Here is a 12,210-nt window from a genome sequence, read left to right on the forward strand (position 1 = left end):
CAAACCCAGACCATTCGCATATAATGTTTCCCTTCGACCACCTGCCACCATGCATGAACTTAAATTGCATGAGATGGACTACATACAAATGGAAGAAATGAAAACTTTGTGAACTAGATTTCACACTAATCCTGAACCTATTGATAGAAAAACTAAAAAAGCACCTTCAAGTGCGGACCCCAAGCTTAGGGAGCCTAGGCCACCACGATATTTGTGATACCCTCGCATATCCTTGATGGAGCCCTGCAAACATACCTCATCCCCCCTTGCAAAACTCTTAACCCACCCAACGTCAATAAGACCGAATATTGCAAGTACCATTGCAATAATGGGCACAGAACGGACGAGTGTAAAGCGTTGCAAGACAAAATCGAGGAGTTGATACGAGCTGGGCACCTCAAGCGGTTCATAAAAAGAGTAGGAGAAAGAACCTCTAGACTAGTAGGACATTGCGACTCAGACCCGCGCCACCAACAAGATCAACGAAACAGGGGAAACTAGCATAGAAACCATCCTCTGGCAAAAATCAACATCAACCCTGTTGATCGATCCCCCTTTATGTGACACTATAAAAACTATATCCAATGGCTTTGCAGGAGTAGGATCAACCTCGTGCACTAGGAAAAGGCACATTAGAAGTATTGAGGCTATCAACGCCGTAACCGACACACACAAGCACCGGAAAATTCAGCCTATCATGTTCATAAACGCATATTTCCAAGGCGTAGACCAAGAGCAAGATGACCCAATGGATATAATCATAGAGCTCGAGAACATTGTAGTTAAAAAAGTACTTGTAGATCAAGGAAGTTTTGTGGACATTCTACACTGGGTAACATACCAGAAGCTACATTTCTCCGTAGAGGCCATGATACCTTACGACGAAGCTATATACGGATTTTCAAGAGAAAATGATGGAGCTCCTTGGTGGATGAAAAGAAGAAGATCCATGGAGAACATCGAGAAGGAGTAGAAGTGTAGTGGAAATGAAGGAGGTAAGTGGAGCAACCTCTCGGCAATTGAGGTTTGATAAAGATGAAGTAGATAATTGGTGTTATGATATGAAAGGTGGCTAGAGAAATTGTTGGAGAATGTTAGCCTAGTGTGCTCTCAAATAAGCATATAAGGAGTGGAGTACTGTAAAGAACTATGCTTCTACAATGAAAATTCAAGGGTAACCCTTACATGTGCATAGGAAGCTATCATTTATAGTAGATTAGCTTCCTTAATGCAATTCAATTTAAGTACAAATGAAACATAGATGTAGCTTGAAGAGCAAGCTAAATTGGTAGCCGTGTGATGTAGGAATTGATGTATGATGGCGCCAAGTGGTGTATTTATGATGTGGTGTATTTATGGCATTTAATAATGGCCTTTATGATGTTGAAAAGTACTAGCTCAAGTGGTTGAGAGTACTTTATTATTATGAAAGGACTTGGGTTTGAGTTTGGTGTATGCCAAATTGTGTGTTAATTTAATTGCTTGTTATTTTAGTGATATATTTTACCTTGGTGTGTGACATTATATTCTTAGAGGTGTAAGAATTATCACGAAACTTGAATTGGTTGAATTGGTCGTGCACATGCATGTTTTTACTCATGTTCGATGTATTGTATTCTACCATGATTGAACGCATGAAATTTCCTCTTTTCATGCTGTTTTTTATAAGTTTTGGGGTTCTACCCAGAAACCACTTGGTGGTAATGAGTGTGCTGCTAGGCAAAACATCATTTTAACCCATTTTCTGGGTTCTGCTATGAACCACCTTACGGCGATGAACACCCGCCAGACGACGCGAGGACTATTTGTGTGTTTTCGCTGTTTTTCAATGTAATTGTGATGCTTTAAAGTTCCTCTACGAAGTGTTGTGCATGGGTGTGTACGTGATGTTATATAATTGATGTTGAATGCTAATGGGATGGTGTTTTGTTTGTGAAAGAGTATGCAAACGTGAGAGGATTTTTCTGTCAAGTGAAATGATTCTGTGATTGGGGAATATTGTGTTAAATATTGATATCTTGGCCATGATATGGTTTTATTGGATGAGTGTTTGAATAGGGGAATTGGGAATTTGTGTAATATAAATTCAATTGGTTAATTGAATGTTGTTTGGCAAAGAGGTGACTCACAAGTGCAGAAAAACCTGAGTTTTTCCCAAGTTCTAATGCATCGCTTGGCGATACCCTGTTGGCCGCCAGGCGACTACACTAAGCACTAGCATTCTGTGATTTGATTGGATAACTAGAAGTAGACATTCATGGGGATGAATTGGAATGGTATTAGGATTGTAGTGTCGAGATACAAATGGCATAGAGGTTAATTATAAAATAAGTCAATAATAGAAATAAGATGGAGTTAATATACAAGTGCAAATTGGTTGAGTAATTAGTAGTAAATGTCTTGGTGGTCTAATTAGCTGAAGATAAGGAGAAAAGGATGTGGAGTAACAAAATAGGGAATGGTTGAGAATGTGGGGTACCTTAGTGTATGGAGTTGGTAACCTTGGCCTCTTAGTGAAAAAAATTGATAGTGGTACTATAAAGTGAGTAAGTGGTAGATAGAGTGAAATAATTGAATGAACATGTAGGAGCGTGAGGAGTGAATTGTTTTTGCTAGATGTAGTAGGTGGTAATGACTTGATGATGTCTCATTGCGAATGTGGATCATGGATAAACTAAAGGTTGTAGATATATATATATATATATATATATATATATATATATATATATATATATATATATATATATATATATATATATACACACACACGTACATAAGATTAAAGTATATGAGATGAGAATTTGAGACTAGAGTTAGGTAATGATTTGGATAATGTGATAGAGGTCGTACCCCACCAAATTAAAACAGATTAAATGCAATATGTGAAAGGTTAATCAAGTCGTCTCTCAACGACCAATATTTTAGTTCAAACCTTCAATTCCCAGATTCAAACACAACACTAACTGGGGGGTTTGGCAGATTCAGAAATTCAACATAACAATAAAACGTAAATGCAATTTTGATTAAACAGCCACAAAATAGCAATGATTCCTTTTTTCAAATGAAATTTCACCCATCACTAATTGCAAACTGAATTGGTTTCGTTATTCCTCATGAAACTCGCTGTTAAATAACTAAGCGAAGATTAACCACGAATTCAACATGCAATTATGCAATGCAAGCGTTCATGAATTTGTCAAAGTTCATTAAGCATGAAAATCAACTAAAATGAGTTTCCCACTCTGAAAATTAAGCAAAACCATATTGGGTTCTTCAATTAAAATGCAAACGTAAATCCACAACAAAGAAACAACAAAACCTACAAAAGAAAACATTAATCTCAAGGTTTCATTTCATTCTTTGCAAGGAATCAATGTATTCAAAAATTAGTTGCCCATAGAATTTGAGTTAGGGTTCCATAGAAATTGAGATTCAACCATTCAAATGAGTTCAAATTGGTGTAGAAAACTTAAAATGGTGCAGCAAACGAAAATGAGCAAGGAGAAACAGGGGAAGAACGAAAATAACATTGAAAAACATAAATGCTTCAATATAAATGTTACCCAAGGTGCATAAAACGTGAATACAAACAATGGGTGTTATCCATGACTCATAAAACGTCAAAAATGAGTGGAAAACGTGAAAAATAAGCATGTGCCTCCATGGGGCACCTTCAAAGCTTCAAAAACCTAAAAAATGGAGAGTGGAGATTGTGGTGGCTGGAAAAACGAAAACTCAACTTTCCTATACGTGGTCACATCACCATAGATTCACATAATTACAAAATGCCATTCTGCCATTCAAAATTACAAAAATGCCACTCTGGGCTAAAAATGTTGGCCCAATGACGTGGATGTGCTGACTAAGATGGCCCAGATGTGGCACTGATGTGGAAATCACGTGACAACCTTCTCTTGACATTAAGATAAATGTCCAAACTCCAAAATTTGCTCCACATAATACCTAAAAATAATTACAAATAATAATTAGACTAATTAATGCCAAATTACTCAAAATTCGGAATAACGGCCTAATAAAGCCCAACACATGAAAATACACTAAAGATAAACAATTAAGCACTGAAAACTATCAAATGGGTACACAAAGGCTAGTGGAATGGAGGAAAATAATGACTCATCAATATGTATTATTGTATTGGAATGAATTGGATTAAATCATAGTCTGATTTGGGTGATAAAAATAGTAGTTGGTGTGCTACTGATATAACGCTTGACGGCATAAGAGTGGCCACCAGGAGATAGACCATCAGGGAAATTCCCTAGAACAGGTGGCGCTAGGGGTGGCAAACGGGCTAGCTCGGCCCGTTTTGGCCCGGCCCGTCTGTGGTCTGTCAAAAAATGGGCTGGGCTGGGCTGGCCCGTCAAACAGAAACGGGCCAATAGTCATAACCCGTCCCGTATAGAACGGGCTAATGGGCCGGGCCGGGCTGGCCCGTCTAGTTTTTCTTAATTTTTTTTTTAATTTTTTTTAATTAGTTTTCAAATTTTTTAATTTGTTTTATTGTTTAAATTTGTTTATATATACATATAAATTATTATTATTAAAGTCATATTTAATCAAATAAAATATTATTTTAACTTTTAATTGAGTAGTTAATATTTTTAATTAGATAAGTTAAAATAATTATTAAATTTACATATTCAATTATAACTAATAATTCAAACTTAATTTGTAGGTGTTAATGATTTAAATTACAATACTATTATATATTTATACATTTAAAATATATAATCTAAAAAATTAATCTTTTTAATTATTTTTATTTTTATTTTATTTTTTTAAAACGGGCCAACGGGCCAGGACGGGCTGGCCCGTACTTTGGCCCGTCAAGTTGACGGGCTGGACGGGACAGGCCAGAACGGGATGACGGGTTGAAATCTTCAACCCAGCCCGTTCTTTTTAGCACGGGCTAACGGGCTGGCCCGTTGTGCCCAGCCTGTTTTGCCACCCCTAGGTGGCGCCTGGCGGTGTGGTGTGACCCGTCAGGCGATAGACCCTGAGACAGTGAGTTTGAACGCAGCCTGGCACCTGGCGATGAGGATGTCGCGTTAGGTAGTCCGTGTAGGATTTTTGCCTGGCAGCGCTTTGGCAGCGCCAAGTGATATTGTTGCAGCCAGGAACTTTTCTTACTTTCGTTATGATGCTATGATGTAATACTTGGATCAGGAGATGTTGTGCCATGAGCGGGTAGGTTCATGGATGGTGATGAACATGTGATGATATAAGTGGGGAGGTTCATATCCTAATGCTCTGTTGTGGGGATACGAGCGAGGAAGTTCGTATGTTCCGTGCTCATACTTGAGAGATGATGCGAGCGGGGAGGTTCGTAGTTGGTGGATCACGTTTGTTGGACTACGGTTGGGAGGTCCGTAGAGTTGGACTACAAGCTAGGAAGTTCGTAAAGGCAGGACCACGAGTGGGCAGGTTCGTGGAAGCATTATATATCTTGAGTCCATGGTCAATTATTTGTGTGACTTGCATGTTGAAAAGCCTTGGGGTATTAAGGTCTTGGCCAACAACTAACTAGAAGAAAATAATTGGGTGCATCTTTATTTTATTAACTTAAATGTTAATTATTATGAGCTCACCTTTTCTATTTGTGTTTGGTGATGATCATGTGACTTGTCACACAGAAGCAGATGATATTCCAAGTGATGTTGTTGATGCGTAGCGTTGGAGAGAGGGCTAGCATGGGACCTTTGGCTAGAGATTTTGATTATGTTTTGTTTTCATGTAGTCGGTGTTTTGGAACTTGTAATGCATTTATGAACCGGTTTATTTAATTTTAAGCATGTCGAATAATTTTTTTAATTTTCTCGCAGTTGGGAATAATAAAATTATGAAGTTTGATTTTCATTTATTATTTTTTTTATTTAAGTAATTTCCAGTAGGGACGTTACAAACCCCACTATTTTGATCTCTACTTTTGTCATCTTCCATTTATGAATACAAATAGTAATTTTTTTTGTAGTACCTACCATATGCCATCACATCAAGGTTCGGTCCACGAGCTAGCCTTAATAGAGTTTCAGAATTTTTTCGAATCGCATAAATTTTTTTCTTAAACCGTGATAAGAAAGGTTTGTTATGTTATTAAGTGCCCATTTTTCATTCACATGTGGGTGTGCAAACTTCATTTCATCAATGTGTTGTGAAATGTAAGGAATCACTTCTACAATGTTGTTTAAGATGTAGAAATAGGCTTGATCAACTTCTTTTCTACTAACACTTTGAATCTTAACTCCTCGAACACCCTTGCTTTCACATTTACCTTAATGTCTACTCTTAGGAACTCCAACTAGTTCACAACTTGGCTTATAACTTAAGCAGAATTCAATGGCTGCTTCAGCAATGTATCGCTCTATAATTGAAGCTTCCAGTCGATACTGATTCTTAACATATCCCTTTAAGATTTTCATGTATCTCTCAACTGGGTACATCCATCTCAAGAAAATTGGCCCACATAATTGAATTTCCCTTACTAGATTAACTATTAAATGAACCATGATATCAAATGAATAATGACATCAATGCCTTCTTCCCGTAACAATTTCAAATCACCAATCAACAACTTTAGGTACACATCAATGTCATTTCCAGGTTGTCTAGGACACGATATCATCATAGATAACATCATATATTTTCTCTTCATGCACAACAAAGGAGATAGATTATGAATCATCAACAAAATTTGCGATCAACAAAGGATTCATACCATATGTAGCAAGTCCAAGTCTTAAGTTTCTTGGCTATGCACCAAAGTCTGGAAATATTTCATCAATCTTCTTCCATTGTGGAGAATAAGCTGGGTGACGAAGAAGATTATCACATTTTCTTCCATCAACGTGTCATTTTAGGTTCATTACATCTTCATTAATGGAAAACAATTGTTTGAATCTAGGTATTATAGGCAGACACCACATCACTTTAGTAGGTGGACCATCTTTGTCTTCATCACCACTTTCATTAATTTTCTTTTTAAACCATGATAAACCACATGTTGGACACACCTTCAATGAAGCAAACTCGTCTCTATATAAAACACAATCATTGAGGCATGCATGTATATTTTTATATTCCAAACCCATTGGACATAAAATTTTCTTTGCCTCATAATTACGGATAGGTAACGTGTTATTTTTTTGAAGCATTTTCTTTAGCAACTCCAACAATTTTGTGAAAATTTTATCGGTCCATCCATTCCTTGCTTTTAAACTGAATAATTTCAAAGTTGCCGATAGTTGTGTACAGTTAGATCATCCTAGGTACAACTCTTCCTCTAAATCAGACTTAAAAGAATCAAATAAATGAGTTTTTCCAAAATTTTCTTTCCTAACATCACGTACCATGTCTTCTAAATGATCATCCATCCATTAGTCTATATAATTTGTTCCTTGTGATGTCGTAGGCTTGTCTAATTCTTCTCCATGCCAAGTCCAAAGTGTATCTCCTTATTATATCGAAGTTGAATAAATGATCACGTATTGTGCCCAAGTCGTGACATATTTGATTAAGACAACTAACACAATGACGAAAATATGTCCCATTAACAGAGATTGCGTGTTCTTGAGCATATTGCCAAAACTTAGAAACCCCTTTTTCATACTCTTCACTGTTTCAATGCTCATTCATCCAACTTCGATTCATACTATTTTTGTAAAAAACTCCATCAATCTCAAACTTTTAATTCTCACAAGGTAAGATCCTAACCATTCGAAAAAATTATTTTTCATAATCTCACAACACGTATAGGAAGAAGTCAAACATCATAAATTTGACAAAATATCAACAACATTTCGCATTGGTCTCTGAAGTACATGAAATGAATGAGATCAATCATGATCACAATCAAGTATGCATCTAGAGAACAACACAAATTGCCTAAATTGAAATTTTATCAAATTTATGTAGAAACCTCAATATACATGTTATAACCAATTATGAAAAATATTTTTGTCAAACTGTCCGATCGGACAATTCAAGATTTAATACAAACGATTAAAAATTTAATCATTTGTACTATATCTGAAACGGGAACAAAGATTCGTTCAATATTGTGAACTAAAATTATAATAAATCTTGACATATAAAATAACAATGCAATAATAATATTAAAAAATAATAAAAAATTACAATGATTTTAACATGCAACAAATCTAATAATAAATATAAATTTTATTCCAAATTTATCAACAAACATAAAATTTCAAATAAAAAAAATAACCCGAAAAAATCAACAAAACATATTGAAATTATTTTAAAATGCAACCCATCTAATAATAAATTTAAATTGTATTCCAAATTTATAAAAAATCATAATTTTTATAATAAAACAATAAGCCAAAAAAATATATAAAATAAACACATACATGAACTAGAGGAAAATGAAAAACTAACCTCTTGTAGCAAAAATAAGGATGCAGATGGAGGAGGGTGGACTGCCGGCAAATAAAGCTTCACGGTGCAAAGGGGAAGAAAACAAAATCAAATAAGTTCAAAATGCTTAAAACAGTGCACAAATCAAAACCCAAAAAGTTTCATGGTGAAAAACTCATTTGCGGAGGTCACACTGGCCATCGAAACGTGGAGGAGAGCTCACGGAGAAGAAGAACAATGGTGGGTAATGGGTATAATCTCGTACCCATACCTGTACCCGTTTTCTTACTACTTCAATATTAGTTTTAATTAATTTTTATAATATAATAAAAAAATTACGCTAAAGGAAACATAATATTATCAAATATTCAATATTAGGAGGATGATTGTTTCTTTGATATCAAATACTTTGAAATAAATTATAATTGCTTACATTTTATATTAGAATACCAAATAAAATTTCATGAGAACCAAAATATTTATTAAATTTGCAAACATTAAGGAAACCTAGTTGATAAAATTAAAAAAATTTTAAAAAAATATAAAAGGAAAACAAATATTCAAATTAAAATATATTTTAAATGTTTGTTTACTTAAATTTCTCAAATTCTAATGAATCTCTTTTATATACACTAATGAAAGTTATAATACATCACTTGATCAAAAGGACGCAAAGAACAAATAATAAACATAATAATAAAATTTTAACATAGATCTTGTATCTTTTGAACTCCAATATATGTTAGATGGTGATAAAATATTCATGGCAATTACATTAAATTTTTATATTGTAGTAAATAAAAGTTATTTATACAATTATGGTGAAAAAAAATTACAGTATAATTGATATTGAGTTAGAAAATAAAAAATAATTAGATAAAATATATCGAAGTAGTATTCTATATGATGAAAATAAACAACAAATAAAAATATTAACAAATTAACAAATTTGTGTCTTATAAACAATTAGAGAGACTATTGAAAGAAATCGCACAAAGGAAAATAAATGTGTTATTAAGGATATGATAAGATGAAAAATATCTTAGAGATATATGAACACTTTTCAAATATCAACATATATAATAAATGGTTGAGAAATAACAAAAATTGTTCTAGCGAAACAAAATAGTTTTTTAGATAAAACAAAAATTAATAAGAAGTAAAGATTTTTTTTTATATTACCTAGTAAATGAAAGATTTATGCTATTAATCACTTAAATTGAGATATTAAACATTCTCATGTGAAAGAAAAATATAAAATAAATAAAAATTTAAAAAAATAATAGAAATATTCAAATGTGAGACATAAAAATTTTTAAATGACATATATCGGATGAAAAATATATCGGAGATGTGAATGAGTTTCATGACAAACCAAATAATTAGAAGAAATAAAAAATAGAAAGTATAATATATATATATATATATATATATATATATATATAGGGTAACACAATTAATTGTGAATATTTAATAATTTGAACAAGGACAGGTATTATGGCGGGGATATGTACATCCCCATGCCCAATTGAAAAAGTCGGGGATTCCCCATACCATACCCAGACACAGTAAATGCGGGGATTCTCCGTCAAAATGAGGACGGATTCGGCCAATACCCACGAGGGTGGATTTATTTGCCATCTCTAATGTTTTCTCTAGCAAACGTTAACTTAGTGGCATTATAGACACTTTTTGTGTTAGTGATTATGTTTTACTCTATAAAAACTTTGGTCTTTAAACAAGCTAGAAAGGAAAAGTAAGAACAAGGGTAAGAAAGATAAAAGGAAAGCTCTTCTTCAACAAGTGAGATGACTGATCAAACAGACAAAGGATATGACATAATCATCATTTGAGGTTTTTGTTTATTGGCCTGATGCTTGAAGGAGATTGTGCCATGCACTTTGGAATTAAAATTTTTCCAGATTTTCCATTCTACTTGCAGTAAGGGGGGGTAGAAAATAGACATGCATTTCTTAACCTTATTCTTCACATTTATTTGCATGAAAAGATCATGAATACCTTTGAGCTCATCCTGGAAAATTTTATGATCTTTGTGTAAACAAGTGAATTGGAATGGGGGCTTTGAATACTTGACCCTCACTTAAAAGACACAATAAGCCAATACTGGAGTTGGCCAAACAAGTTAAAGATTTCATCCATAAACACAATTTGTCAATACTGAAGCTGACCATCAATTTGCCAGTATTGAAGTTGGCCAAGTAGTCAAAGAACTAAATTTAAAGATGATGAGTTCTTTGACAAGGTGGTTTGATCTAGGATCTAATCAGAAGATCCTGACGCAGAGGAAGATTGAACTAGAGTTCTTGTTTAAATTTTCTACACTTTAAATTCTGCACTTAAATTTTAGTTTTTAAATTTTGTGTTAGATTCTTTATTTAATAGTTGTTATGCCTGTTTTTAGATAATTTAGTTTAGGATGTAAAAACTGTTTTGGAACAAAGGTTGATTAGGAACTAAGCTTAGAAAGAAAAAAATTCTTGAAATTGTTTTGAAAAAAATTGAGAATGCATAGAAGGAAAGAAAAAACACTATGAGTGTGCTTGAAAGCAAAATTAACGTAATATAGGTAAGCTTTTAGTTAAAGGTTGACATAGGAAAGTGAATCTAACCTTGTGAGATAAGTAAGCCAAACACTTCATGTGAGATTGACAAAAAGCACCTAAGTGATTAAGCAACAATTTTTGTGTCTAATTTTTGATAAAAGTTAAGCATGATTGACTTATAAATGATTAAGGAAAAAATTATGTGAAAAATTTGATATAACTAGAGCCAAACAGCCTCCCTACACAAAATTGAATGAAAAATATCCCTTTTTGAACCTTGGACTAAATTAATTCACCCTAAGCCTAGAATGTAGGTAATCCAACCTTTCTTACTGATAACAAGGATGCACCAAGGTGTTTTACCATGAGGGGAAATGGTGAACTGTGATAATTGATAAAGGAACAAAGTTGGGGCATGCTGAAAGATACTAAAAAGTATAAAGAAAGTGAAAACTGCAGCCAAAAAGAAAGCTAAATTAGGACATCTCAAATTAGAATATGATAAAGTAAAGGAAGTAATTATAGGTGTACTCAAAGTAATGAAAAACAAAAGAAGCTGGGTTGCAGCAAAAAGGAAAAACAAAAGACAAAGAAGGTTGGAACTTCCATGTTATTGTAATCCTTTTTAGCATTGAGTCTTTATTATCTTGTTAAACAAAGTTCTTTCATAGCCCAACCACGTTACAAGCCCAAAAGATCATTGTGATCTTTGCCAATTACAAGTACATAGCAATTGGAAATGAAAATACAAAGGTAAGTGGACAATTACAAAAGGTGTTAGAGCAAACACTTTGAACAATTGGAGGGATAAAAATCTTCACTTTAAAACAAAAAATCCATTGAAAGACCCTGTGTTTGATCTTTAACTATGATAGTTGAACTACATTTGTGTCTGTACTATAGGGGTCGGACGGGTCGCCAACCTAACTTCCACAAATATAACACTCTAGGAAACTAAGAAAGCTGGAAACTTTCCAAATTATTTAAACTACAAGACATTCATTGCGTATTCCACATACACCAAAGGCCGCCTACACCATGGTAAATACGATAAACCACTCAGAACCTCTAACCAAAAGGAAATGGGACATGGATACTTGGTTGAGTACATCACCAAATGACAAGTAAATGGAGTATGTCAAAAAAAGACTAGGCCTATAGAGTAAGCCTAATTAAAGTTGGTCACGCCCAACTAAACTTGGTCAAACCTAATTAAACTTAATCAAAGGCCCAAAGCTTTGGCCCATGA

The sequence above is a fragment of the Vigna unguiculata genome, chromosome 1 (assembly GCF_037176805.1).
Source record: "Vigna unguiculata cultivar grain cowpea cultivar isolate G323 ecotype 2 chromosome 1, ASM3717680v1, whole genome shotgun sequence".
Classification (NCBI taxonomy): domain Eukaryota; kingdom Viridiplantae; phylum Streptophyta; class Magnoliopsida; order Fabales; family Fabaceae; genus Vigna; species Vigna unguiculata.